A 13,212-nucleotide genomic window follows, 5' to 3' on the forward strand; every position below is an offset into this window, starting at 1 on the left:
CTCAACCAGCAGCCAGGGAAGGCCGGGTGCGACGATGCAAACCTGGGTGCGGCCCTTCGCCGTGACAATGTGACACACGTGCCTTGTGTGGCTCACGTGTTGAACCTGTTTGTCCAGCATTTTTCAAACCACTATCCCGGCCTACATCTTCTGCAGCGAGCACGGTGTAACGCCTGTCTAGATCCACTCACTCAGACGGGCTGTAAAGGATACAAATAAGAAAGCCGCGGAGACACCATCACGTGTTTCTCAACGCTGCCAGGAAACTAGCCAGGTCTTTCACCGGGAAGGAACAACCAAGGGAAGGGCAGTCTCCAGTCAAGAAGACCACCTATACCAAACATGGTATCCATCCACAGACAGCCGTTTCGGGGTATTTGCCCCTCATCAGTGTGGAGTAGGTATCTAGCTAGTGGGGGCAATGCCTAGTAAAAGACTACTTAAGCAAGCATTGTTGACCTTAGGGAGATCAACATATCCACTGCGGAGACACCATCACGTGTTTCTCAACGCAGTGATTCCCCCGTTGGGGGCGTTGCTCTAGAATCACTGCGTTGAGAAACACGTGATGGTGTCTCCGCAGTGGATATGTTGATCTCCCTAAGGTCAACAATGCTTGCTTAAGTAGTCTTTTACTAGGCATTGCCCCCACTAGCCAGATTCCTACTCCACACTGATGAGGGGCAAATACCCCGAAATGGCTGTCTGTGGATGGATACCATGTTTGGTATAGGTGGTCTTCTTGACTGGAGACTGCCCTTCCCGTGGTTGTTCCTTCCCGGTGAAAGAACTGGCTAGTTCCCTGGCAGCGTTGAGAAACACGTGATGGTGTCTCCGCGGCTTTCTTATTTGCATACTTCCCAAGGGGGCGTTGCTCTAGAATCACTGCATTGAGAAACACGTGATGGTGTCTCCGCAGTGGATATGTTGATCTCCCTAAGGTCAACAATGCTTGCTTAAGTGGGCTGTAAAGGATAGGCTAGAGGGAAGCCACTCACCAAGCAGGACCCCCAGAACCCTGAAACCCTTTAACCCCTATACAGGGATTTTGAATTACACAGGGCCCAAGGTGATCAATACCTGTGGAAGGCTGCAGTTCCAGAGAGTAGTAGTCAGGAAGGGTCAAAACATTAATTGAGGAAGAGGAACAGAATGGGACGGCCAGGACTTAATCATAAAACAAGCAGAGGTGAAATGCGGATTGGCCAACGAGGTACATAAACAGCAGGCAGGAAAAGTAGTCCGGAAACAAGCACACAAAATCACAAATCAGAACTGGGGGTTACAGTAACCAGAGGTTCAGAGCTATTTTTGGCAGTGGTCAGCAGACAGCATGGGCCTAAAAAAGGGTGTGGTGTCTAGGGTTTGGTGTCTTCCCATTGATTGTAGCTGAATGATGGTACTTCATCTGTGAGACACCCACCACCTACATTCAGCCACTGGTTCTGCATATCTGAAGGTAACGCAGCGCAGTGGGTGAGCATAACCTGCGTCCACCTGCACCGCTGGCATCGACTCCTCTCCCATCATCAGCACTATGCACGAAAGGAAGACATTATCACCTGGCGACCGGACTACAAATTGGAGCGGACTCCGGTGGTGACTTAACAGCCGTGTGCGACAATGATGAAAACCTGGCTGCGGCCCGTTCGTCAGGGCAATGTGACACATGTGCCTTGTATGGCTCACGTGTTGAACCTGATTCTCCAGCAATTTTTAAACCACCATCCCGGCCTATATGGCCTTGTGCAGCGGGCACGCTCGCTATGTGCTCACTTCCACCGTTCACACCCAGCAGCTGAACAACTTTCATCGCTCCAGAAGTCTGTCGGTCTGGCAGTTCAACGCCTGAAAAGCGATGTGCCGACACGCAGGAATTTGAATCTGCACATGTTGCAGCGTCTTCGGCAGCACTGCCGAGCCCTGCTGCAATACATTATGACGTATACCCTGCACTAACTTGATACAGAGGTGGTGTAGATCACGCTGCTGGAGTGGTGTCAGATCAAGGACCTATGCACCCTTCTTCACAGTTTTAAAATGTCGATGAAGATGTTTAGCACTGGCAATGCCATTCTCAGCGTGACAATTCCGGTCATCCAGATGCTGGAGCACACTGTAAACATTATTCGGAGTCAGGTGATGGGACAAGAAAAAGGGGAGGAAGTACAGGAGGATTCCTATGCGGAAGGGATAAGAAGATCTCCAAGGTCCAGGTGGTCAGTGGCACCTAGGCAGCAGGCATGGTACGGTGGGGGACAGGGATTAACAAGGGCGCATAGTATCAGCAAAACTGTTGAGGAAGGTGCAGGAGCCCATGAAAAAAATGGAGGACGAACTGGCGATGGGCATGGAAGACTCAGCAGGTGAGTGAGAGCTTGCTCACATTTCAGTTGTGCGAGGTTGGGGGGAGAGGGCAGAGGAAGGAGGCATGATTCTCACCTCTCCGCCACCAACACACCAAGGACTTGGTCTTCCTGGATGCACAAGACACATGAGCGCCTTCTTGCTGCACTACCTACTACATGACCCTCGGATTTTCCGAATTCGAAATAATGCTGACTACTGGGTTGCCACACTGTTAGATCCCCGATACTAGACAAAATTTTGCGAAATAAGTCCTGCCATAGAAAGGGACGCACGTCTGCAGGAGTATCAGCAGAAGGTGGAATGCAATCTTAGATCTGCTTTTCCACTAAACAACTGCTGCACAGAGTGAATCTCAACGCTTTGTCATGGATAGGAGGAAATGGTCTTTTACTTGTCCACATCTGAGGGACCAAGGGTTGGCTGCTGTGCTGAGACGGCGTTGAGTACGGTGTCCCTGCAGAGTTGCAATTTTGGTCATATACAAAATGAGTTGAAAAAGGACAGATGCTGGTGGAAAGGGGAACAGGTGTGTTGGAAAGGGGAAAAAAGTTTGTGTCCGTGGGTTTGGTGGTTAAGCAACAGTAACATTTGTTGAAGAAACACTATCTGTTACGGTGGGACTGGCAGATTTGGATAAGGTGGTATATACTATGTTACCGCTATATAAAAAAATTAAGAAGAAAAGAAAGTGAAAGGTATATATCCCCATTGCCAGTCGGTGTCCACCGTGCTCCCAGATGGAAAAGGAGAGGTTGGCAACTGGAAGGTTAGGTGGAGGATACAGAGCTGGGTGGCTCTGAAACTAATAGTAGCCTGAACCGAGTTAGACGACACTCGGATCTGGAGAATGGGATCCCTGTTAGCGTCACAGGGTCCACACACCCACTCAGCCCAGGAAGTCTCTGTTAACAACACAGGGGCCATTGGGTACGCTGTCCGTGTGCGTAGGGGCCACACCTGTGGACAGCAGGCGCATCAGCAGCAGCAGGCCTGTTAATGCCACTGTGCTGCACTAGCAGGACAGGAGCTGGTCTTAACCGTTCTGCATTACCAACTGTGGTGGCGGCCTGCATCGACGCTCTATCCCTGACTACCTCTGGCCTAAATCCGCAATGGGTTCAACACATGGAGGTGTGCTCTTTCTGAGCATAATAGAAGACTTCGCACCTCCTTGTTGGCTCCAGCCCCTTTTATAACCTGGGTCCGCCACAACCCAGGGTGGACCACAATGCAACTCCTGGAGACAAAAGCAGAGTGACACGTCATGAGTGGCATAACTACCGTCCTATTCGGAACCACCACTTCAATGATGACCTCATGGCAGCCACGACCCAAACACCTCACCAGTCAGTGTCTGACCAACAATAATGAGGTGACAAGTCATAGGGGCGGGCCTCTGCAAGCTAGTTCAGAGTGTCCTGGCCACATCGTCAGGACACCCGATGCCCTGTGGTCTATATGAGCCCCCCACATCAGGGACAGGGCCAAAGTTCATTACCGGACCTAGCCTCTGATGCAGTAAGTGCCTGAGCATGCTCAGTAGCATGAAATACAGTCTCAGAAAAAAGACTATCAGCCTCAGCATGCTGTCTATGCACAACACAGGACTTAGACATGGCACGGAGTGCAAGTACCTGTGCAAAGAGGGTTTTTGCACTAACTGTGGGAGTATGTGCTGTAGCCAGAAATGAGGACTTAGCCTCAGGAATGGCACAGTCAGGCTGAGCATACTCATTAGGCGAAGCACTGGAGTTAGGCTGCGGCTGGAGTAAATCAGCACAGGCATGCGCACTAGCCGCCTCTCCATACTTAGACATGGAGGTGAAAGCAGCCAGCTGGACAACTGGAGGCACAGCCTTAAATGGCAGCTGATGCCTGGGCGCAACTGGAAACGTAGCACACTGCTTGCGTTTATGGCGGCACCGATTTGTAACAACAAATAAAAGCCACAATAACAGGTGTACTTCTTCCCATGGATAATCTGATATCATCCCTTTTTTTTAACGGACACGACCATCGCTAACAAATGTAGATGAGGCACCAAAACAGCAGCTGCTTCAATGTATCTCAAGTGCTCCATAAAGTGGCCTCTCCTCCACCTCAAGTTCAATATCCCAAATACTCCATTCCTCTGTGGTGTCAACCCAATCGCACTTGCTTCCTAACAGCTCTCAAGTTTCCACCAGCCCTGCTGAGTATGGGGTAACAGAGATGGTTGAGTCTGCAGAGCTGTTCAGTCACAGTATAGCCTGGGAATCAGAGGTCTGCTCCAAAGCTGCAGTGAGTACAGACAAAGAAGTTATTATTATTATTATTCTTTATTTAAAGAGCACCATTGATTGCATGGTGCTGTACATAAGAAGGGGGTTACATACAGAATACATATACAAGTAACAATAGACAGACAGGTACAGAGGGAAGAGGGCCCATCCCTTGCGGGATTACATTGTAAAGTATTTTGGGGAGGAGACAGTAGGTGTGGTGTACGTTGGGCGGCAGCTACGCACGGTGGTGGTGTCATTGAAGGTTATAGTTATTTTTGAACAGATGAGTTTACAGGTTCCATTTGAAACTTGCGGGTGTATCAGATAATCGGACATGTTGCGGCAGCGAGTTCCAGGAGACAGGGGAAATTATCTGCACAGATAGCCAGAAGCTTTGTGAGTCTGATCCAGGCCCCGAAGAAGAAGGTGCTGAGCATAATGTACACCCTCATTTCCAAACTGTAAATCCTCCTGGTGGAGACAATGGGGAACATGATGAGGAGACTCAGATACCTGATTGGAACGACAACTTTACTATTCGTTCAGGGCAGGAAGAGGTTGTCTCGGAGGACTCAGGATGAGGGGAATGAAAACACAGGGTATGATGAGTTTGGAGACCCCACTTATTGTCAAACCAAAGTCACCCAGTCGATGAGGTCAGCAGAGGAGGTGGAAGAGGATGCTACTGACGACGAGGTTACGTTGCGTCTTCCTGGACAGAGACAAAATACCGGAAGCACGTCAACAACTGAATCCTCGGCCACAACTCTGCCTCTGAGCATAAGTCATGTTGGCTCTGCAAGTCGCATGGGCTATAAGCCTTGCCTAGCCTGGGACTTTTGTGACATCGCAAAGGATCAGCCAAGTTATGAAATCTGTAAGATTTGACAACAATCTCTAAGTAGAAGGCAAAAACTCACACCTTTTGAGTACTTCCTCCATGAAGTGTCACATGGATATGAATTGATAGCGTGAACGTGTATTGCTCAGCTTTAGCCACTGTCAAAGCAACATGCCTATTTGCCGTTCATTGCATGCATTGTTGCAGACTACACACAAGGGGCTGCTGTTTTTTTTGGACATGCCTTTGTTTGGTCACTATAGCAATAGCAAATTGGTCTTCGGCTGTGGACTTGGAGATGCTGTCTATGAACAGAAGTAAAAGCTAAAGGAGTGTGTTACAGCAAGGAGCCACCGCGGAAACACTTTGTTCAATTGTGTGTGGAGTTATGTTGGAGTTTGGTGAGGAGCACCATAACGCCAGTGAGCAGCATCCTGTGCTACAGACCAACATTCTTCCGATGCTGTCTATACTGTTTACCGTGAGAGGAGCGTAAAGTCTGTATTTCTGGCAACTGGACATCACAGTAACCGGGTACGGTAGGCTGTGCCCAGACAGTAACGCGTGCACGCAACACTTTGTGTTATTAGCAAAACACATATCTGTTCTGGGTAGGCCGACTATATAGACAATAAGACTTGCTGCCTCTGCACTGTCAAATTGTCACTTACAGTTTAAATCACAGAGGGACAGCGACACAAATTTGCATTGACTGTTGCTTTACAAGATTTCCATGACTGTGTTGCAGAGCTGTGTGGTTTGCATTCACACTAGTATCTTCTGCCTTATCTATTAGGCTTCAGCTAACAAGGGTTGTCAGGGAGGGTAGTGGGTTTGTCTATGTTTAGGTACATAACTTGGAAGGTCTTGTGATGCGCCACTGATAAGTCATGTTCACACACACACACACACACACACACACACACAATTACTGCTGCGAAGCTGAGGGATTACCAGGTAGAAGGCAACTGAATAGATTGTTCTATTCTTTCAATTTTATACATGGTTCTTATTATTTGTTTTGGGAAAGTTCAACAATCATTTTTCAACCCAACTGCCTAGAGTCCTTTTCCTGTTGCGTAGTTTTGCTGCATACTGTGGAGCCCACCCTGTACATGACTTAAAATGAAGCATAAGTCGCAATGGGAATTTCACTGTGCTACAATGCGGCCTAGCGGGGCTGTGCAACCACCGCCTGCCCCATCAAGTGCATCTGCGTGCTCTGCATCCACTGTGACTGTGAGGACAGCAGTCACACATACTTTTTCACACTGAACTTCCACCCCTTTACCCGCAACCAGGAGTGTGATTACCAGGTCGTCAGTTGGTTTGGAAGTGGAAACAGATTGTATTGCTGAGCTCTGTCACACATCAAGAGAACCACCATTGGATGAAGGCAACATTATATACACGCCTGCACCTTCGTCACAGATTGGCTGGACTACCTGCAGTTAATAATTGCGTACTAGAAATGGGAAGTAGTGTAGAATGCACATGTGTTGTACCTTGCTTGACAGCAAAGGAACAGTAAGGTATTATCCCAGACAATTGTAGTATGCCCTTAAAGTGTCAGCACTTTTGTAAATTAAAATTGCGTAGCAGAAATGGAGGAGTGTAGAATGCACATGTGGTGTACCTTGCTTGGCAGCAAAGGAACAATAACTTAGTATTCAAGACACTTTTAGGATGGCAGAAAAAGTGTCAGCTCTTTGGACAAATAAAATAGCGTGGCAAATTGTGCAGGAGGGTAGATTGCAGAGGTGGTGGAACTTGCTTGGTACCAGTGGGACACTAATTTAGTATAGCAGACACTGTTTGGATGCCACTAAGTTTCAGCACTGTTTGCTATAAAAATAGCGTAGCAAAATGTGCAGGAGGCTAGCACACAGAGGTGGTGGAACTTGCTTGGCACCAGTGGGACACTAATTTAGTACAGCAGACACTGTTTGGGTGCCACTAGGTTTCAGCACTGTTCGCTATAAAAATAGCGTAGAAAATGTGCAGGAGGCTAGCATGCAGAGGTGGTGGAACTTGCTTGGCACCAGTGGGACACAAATTTAGTATATTCAAATAAAGCCACAGCCACACCATGATTTACCAGATATACCCATGAAACATAAGGAGAACCATATTGCTCATAAGGGACTGGATTGGGACTGAAGACAAGTCGCAATAATGATAATGATACAAGGAGAAACCACACGACCAAGGTCCAATGTGCAAAAGTGATAATCTTTATTAATACAGGGGCAGGTGCGGAGCGGCACGAAACAAGTGAGGGCATGGGCCATCAATCACTGACAAAATCGTATCAACAAGTGTCAAAACATATCAGAAGCTGACAAGCTGGTAACATATCCATACATAGATAGTAATTACAAAACAGTAGAATGTATATATGTGAACTCAGAATGTCAGTAATTCCCCAGGCGAGATGTGTCACTATATGGCAAGGGGCAAAGCCACAACCGTATGCCAATATGTCCTTGAATCACAGCTAGATTGCATGCTGAAAAATCAATACTCAGCCAGTGTCATATACATGACAATTGCTTTGCTGCACAATAACTGCTGTGCTGCATAGAGATTCAAATGACCCAGATCCCAACCATTGTGTAGGATGAATAACCAGTGGCATACATTACCTGGAGGAATGTATGTATTGTATATATAGAAACTCAGATGTCAGCAACTCCCCAGGCAAAATATGGCACTAGTAACAGGAGGCAAAGCTACAGCCTTATGCCAGTCTGTCCTTGAACCACAGTGAATTTAAATGGTATTGAGACTATGTTATATACATAACAATTGCCGTGCTACACAACAACTGCTGTGCTGCACAAAGGTTCAAAGGACCCTAATCCCAACCATTCTATGGGATAAATGACTGGTGGCACATATTACCTGGAGAAGTGTAGAGGTCAGCGAGAGGTCCGTGTCCTTCTCAACGGCCGTTTCGGCTATAGAGCCTTCGTCAGGGGGCATGGACAAGTGACGGGAAGTGAGGTTTAAAAGCAGGCGTCAGCCAATCAGCACCGGTTGGCATGATCGTGACGCATGCAGAATCCAGGGTAACGTGGGACGCATCACGCTAGTCGCGCCACCTCCCGCCCAACAGTTCCGGTCACATGGCCACCGCGTGTGCGCATCACGCGGCCGCCACGTGAGCGGACGTCACACGGGGAAGAAAAGCAGCGCGACAGCGTCCACTGCTCCCGGAACGCATGCGCACCATCATCAAAACGCACAGGCTGACAGGCAGGATTGCACGGATAATATCATATGGATGGGAAATCGGGGAAAGAAAGAGGAATATTAGAGTGGCCAATAGAGATGAGCGAACCGGCCGTGGTTCGGCTCGAATTGCCGGTCATTAACGGAGATCACCGTTGCCATAGCAACGCAGTTAGCGGTGACGTCACCGCTAACCGCGGCTCCGGGAATTACATGATCGGAGCACCGTTGCTATGGTAACGCGTCTGTCAGCGTTACCGCTGTTACCGCTAACAGCCAGCAGCACTGATCACTCACGGAGTGAAGGCTGCACGCTGCTTCCCGTGCAGCCTTCACGGAGTGATTTCTGCACGGGAAGCAGTGTCTTCCCCCATGCAGCAGTGATGGAGCAGAGCTGCATTTGTTGAACGAGAAAGACAGAAGACCATGGATCGTGGAGGGCTGACAGGGGGTAATAAAGATGGAGTCTCTAATGTGTCTGTGTATTTATTTCTATTAAAGTACTTTTTCTCTGTGTGGTGTCTTTTTTTTAACCCTTTATTGGAGATTCTTAATGGCCGGGTCAAACGTGCCTGACATTAAGAGTCTCTGGCTTAATACTAGCTAGTAAAACAAAGCTAGTATTAACTCATTATTACCCAACAAGCCACCCGGCTTCAGGGCTGTTGGAAGAGTTGGATACAGCGCCAAATGATGGCGCTTCTATGAAAGCGCCATTTTCTGGGGTGGCTGCGGACTGCAATTCGCAGCAGAGGCGCCCAGAAACCTCGGGCTAACCTGTGCTGCAGATTCCAATCCCCAGCTGCCTAGTTGTACCTGGCTGGACACAAAAATGGGGCGAAGGCCACGACATTTGTTTTTTAATTATTTCATGAAATAAGTGAAATAATTAAAAAAAACGGGCTTCCCTATATTTTTGGTTCCCAGCCGGGTACAAATAGGCAACTGGGGTTTGGAGGCAACCCGTGGCTGCCTGCTGTACCTGGCTAGCATACAAAAATATGGCGAAGCCCACGTCATTTTTTTGGTGGGCAAAAAACTTCTGCATACAGTCCTGGATGGAGTATGCTGAGCATTGTAGTTCTGCAGCTGCTGTCTGCTCTTCTCCATACAGACAGACAGCAGCTGCAGAACTACAAGGCTCAGCATACTCCATCCAGGACTGTATGCAGAAGTTTTTTGCCCCCTGAAAAAATTATGTGGGCTTCGCCATATTTTTGTATGCTAGCCAGGTACAGCAGGCAGGTACGGCTGCCCCCAACCCCCAGTTGCCTATTTGTACCCGGCTGGGAACCAAAAATAAAGGGAAGCCCTTTTTTTATTATTTCATGAATTTCATGAAATAATTAGAAAACAAATGACGTAGGCTTCGCCCCATTTTTGTGTACAGCCAGGTACAACTAGGCAGCTGGGGATTGGAATCCGCAGCACAGGTTGGCCTGAGCTTTCTGGGACCCACTGCTGCGAATTGCAGTCTGCAGCCGCCTCAGAAAATGGCACTTTCATAGAAGCGCCATCTTCTGGCGCTGTATCCAACTCTTCCAGCACCTGCCTGCTATACCTGGCTAGCATACAAAAATATGGCGAAGCTCACGTCCTTTTTTTGTAGTTTTTTGGCAAAAAAAAATAAAAAATGCTTCCCTGGATTTTCCATTGCCAGTGAAGGTAACACCAAGTAGTGGGGGTTAGCAGCCAGTAGCTGCTTGGATTACCCTTAGCTAGCAATACAAAAAATACAGCGGGCGCCCATATATATTTTTTTTAATTATTTAAATAACTAAAAACAAAATGGGCTTCCCTGTATTTTGATTGCTGGACATCACAGTGCTGTAAAAATAAATCTTTAAAAAAAATGACGTAGCGCTCCGCGGTATTTTTGATTCTCAGCGCAGATAAAGCAGACAGCTATGGGTTGCCACCCCCATCTGCCTGTCGTTACCTTGGTTGGCAATCAAAATACAGGGAAGCCCATTAATTTTTTCTATTTAAAAAACAGTTAAAAAAAAAATGACGTTGGGTCCCCCCATTTTTGATAGCCAGCTAGGGTAAAGCAGACGGCTGTAGCCTGAAAACCACAGCTGGCAGCTTTACCGTGGTTGGGGATCCAATGTGGAGGTCCCCCCAGGCTCTTTTTTTATAATTATTTTATAAATATTAATAATTACACAAAAAAAGTAGGGTCCCCCCCAAATTGGATCACCAGCCAAGGTAAAGAGGACAGCTGTGGTCTGGTATTCTCAGGGTGGGAAGGTCCATAGTTATTGGGCCTTCACAGCCTAAAAATAGCAGGCCGCAGGCACCCCAGACGTGGCGCATCCACTAGATGCGCCAATCCTGGCGCTTCACCCCAGCTCATCCCGTGCCCTGGTGCAGTGGCAAACGGGGTAATAAATCGGGTTGATACTAGCTGTAAAGTCACCTGAGATCAAGCCCAGCAGTTTGTGATGTCATGGCATCTATTAGATACCACACATCATAAACTGTCAGTACTAACAAAAAAAAATCGACAAAAGAAATTTATTTGAAAAAACAGTCCCCAAAACATTTCCTCTTTCACCAATTTATTGTAAGAAAAAAAATAAAGGGGTCCCACGACGTCTCTGGACCGTCTAGAATATGGGGGGGAGACACTCAGGGAACGTATCCCCCATTTTCTAGGAGTGCAGACCCTTCATGTGAGGAGTGTGGGTGCAATGAATCTGCACTCACTCTCCCCGGGTCCACAGCAGCAGAGTCCATGTCGTAATGGTTGCTACCAAAGCTGCAATGCCCTGCTCATGAGGTAAGGGCATGCCTAATCAGGAGAACTATTCTACATTTCCAAATATTGGTATTTGCTGATATTATTGCTATTCCACCTACTATATATTAAGGATAGGATCTTGGAGATGGAATACCCCTTTAAGTCCAGTTATCCAGCTGAATGAATACTTAACAACAGAGCTCGCTATCTGGATGTGTTTTCTTGTGGCGTATAATGGACTCTCATGTTTGGTAGTCGTTCAGCAGGGAAACTATAAAAGCAAATCCCTCCATTTGGAAATGTAGTATATAGCTCTCCTGATCAATTATGTTCCTTACCTCATGAGCAGGGCATTGCAGTAATAATAATAATTTATTCATTTATATAGCGTTATTAATTCCATAGCGCTGTATGTCTTTGGAGTGTGGGAGGAAACCAGAGTACCCGGTGGAAATACACGCAAACACGGGGAGAACATACAAACTCCTTGCAGATGGTGTCCTTGGTGAGAATTGAACCCAGGACCTCAGCGCTGCAAGACTGCAGTGCTAACCACTGAGCCACCGTGCCGCCCATTTAGCTTACAGATGCATAACCACCACTCACTGTGTCTGAACACAGGAAGCTGAGCTGACAGCCGCTCTGTGCATGCGGCAGCGTCTATTGTGAAGGAGAGGGCCGTGGGGGGATCAACGCTGCACAGGTACCGTGGGACACCGGGGAACACCGGTGGGGTTATAGGGGGTGACCTGGCAGGGCCTGGGGAGGAGTTTTCTGTCGCATGTGTCATGGCACATGCGACAGAAATCAGAGGAGTAGGGTGAATGCGGCCGGCGCGCTGCTGTGTGCGCGGCCATCTTGGATTTCTGGGAGGGCATCAGGGGGGACACTTTGGCGACACCGGGGGACCGGGGAGGAGATTTATCATGTTTGTTCATGCCAAATGGGAGATAAATAATTTTTTACGGGCGCTGTCATTTACTGTAACGTGATCATCGGTGTACGGTGTATACCTGTGATCACGTGAGCGGGGACCGGAAAAACCGTCCTGAATCATGATCTCCAGGGTCTCAGCTAGCCCTGAAACCCCGGAGATTTTCTGACGCTGGGGGGCGTTATTCACTTATTTCTGCCTGCTGTTTATAAACGGCAGATCAGAATAAGTCCGTTTTTTTTCACGGGTGCATCCGTGTGGCATCCGTTTCCGTTCCGTAGACGGTCCGTATGTCATCTGTTTGTCATCTGTGTGCCTTCCGTTTTTTTGTGTACTGCAAAAAAACTGATGGAGGGAAAATACATAAATTTACCCAGGATCCATAGCTTCATCCTACATGAGGCGGTCACATGTTCACTCCAGTGCCATTTTCTACTGCTTTTCACAGCGTAGAGCGCTCTGGTGATTTTCTTGTGCTTGTGCACTTCATATCAGTCTTTTCTGTCATTATAATGGCAGAAAGACACATAATGTCCCACTCTCCTGCATTTTGTAATTTTGCACCCTTTGGTGCCTTTCATGTGGCACTAAGGGGTACTTAGCTTTGTATTTAGCCAAAAAAATGAAAAAAAAAAATGACGTAGGGTTCCCCCTATTTTTGTAGCCAGCTAGGGTAAAGCAGACGGCTGCAGCCTGCAGACCACAGCTGGCAGCCTCACCTTGGCTGGTAATCCAAAACTGAGGGCACCCCACGCTGTTATTTTAAATTAAATAAATAATTTTAAAAAAAAAACACTTAGGGGTCCCCCCAAAATTGGATCACCAG

The sequence above is a fragment of the Anomaloglossus baeobatrachus genome, chromosome 5, assembly GCF_048569485.1.
Source record: "Anomaloglossus baeobatrachus isolate aAnoBae1 chromosome 5, aAnoBae1.hap1, whole genome shotgun sequence".
NCBI classification, from domain to species: Eukaryota; Metazoa; Chordata; class Amphibia; order Anura; family Aromobatidae; genus Anomaloglossus; species Anomaloglossus baeobatrachus.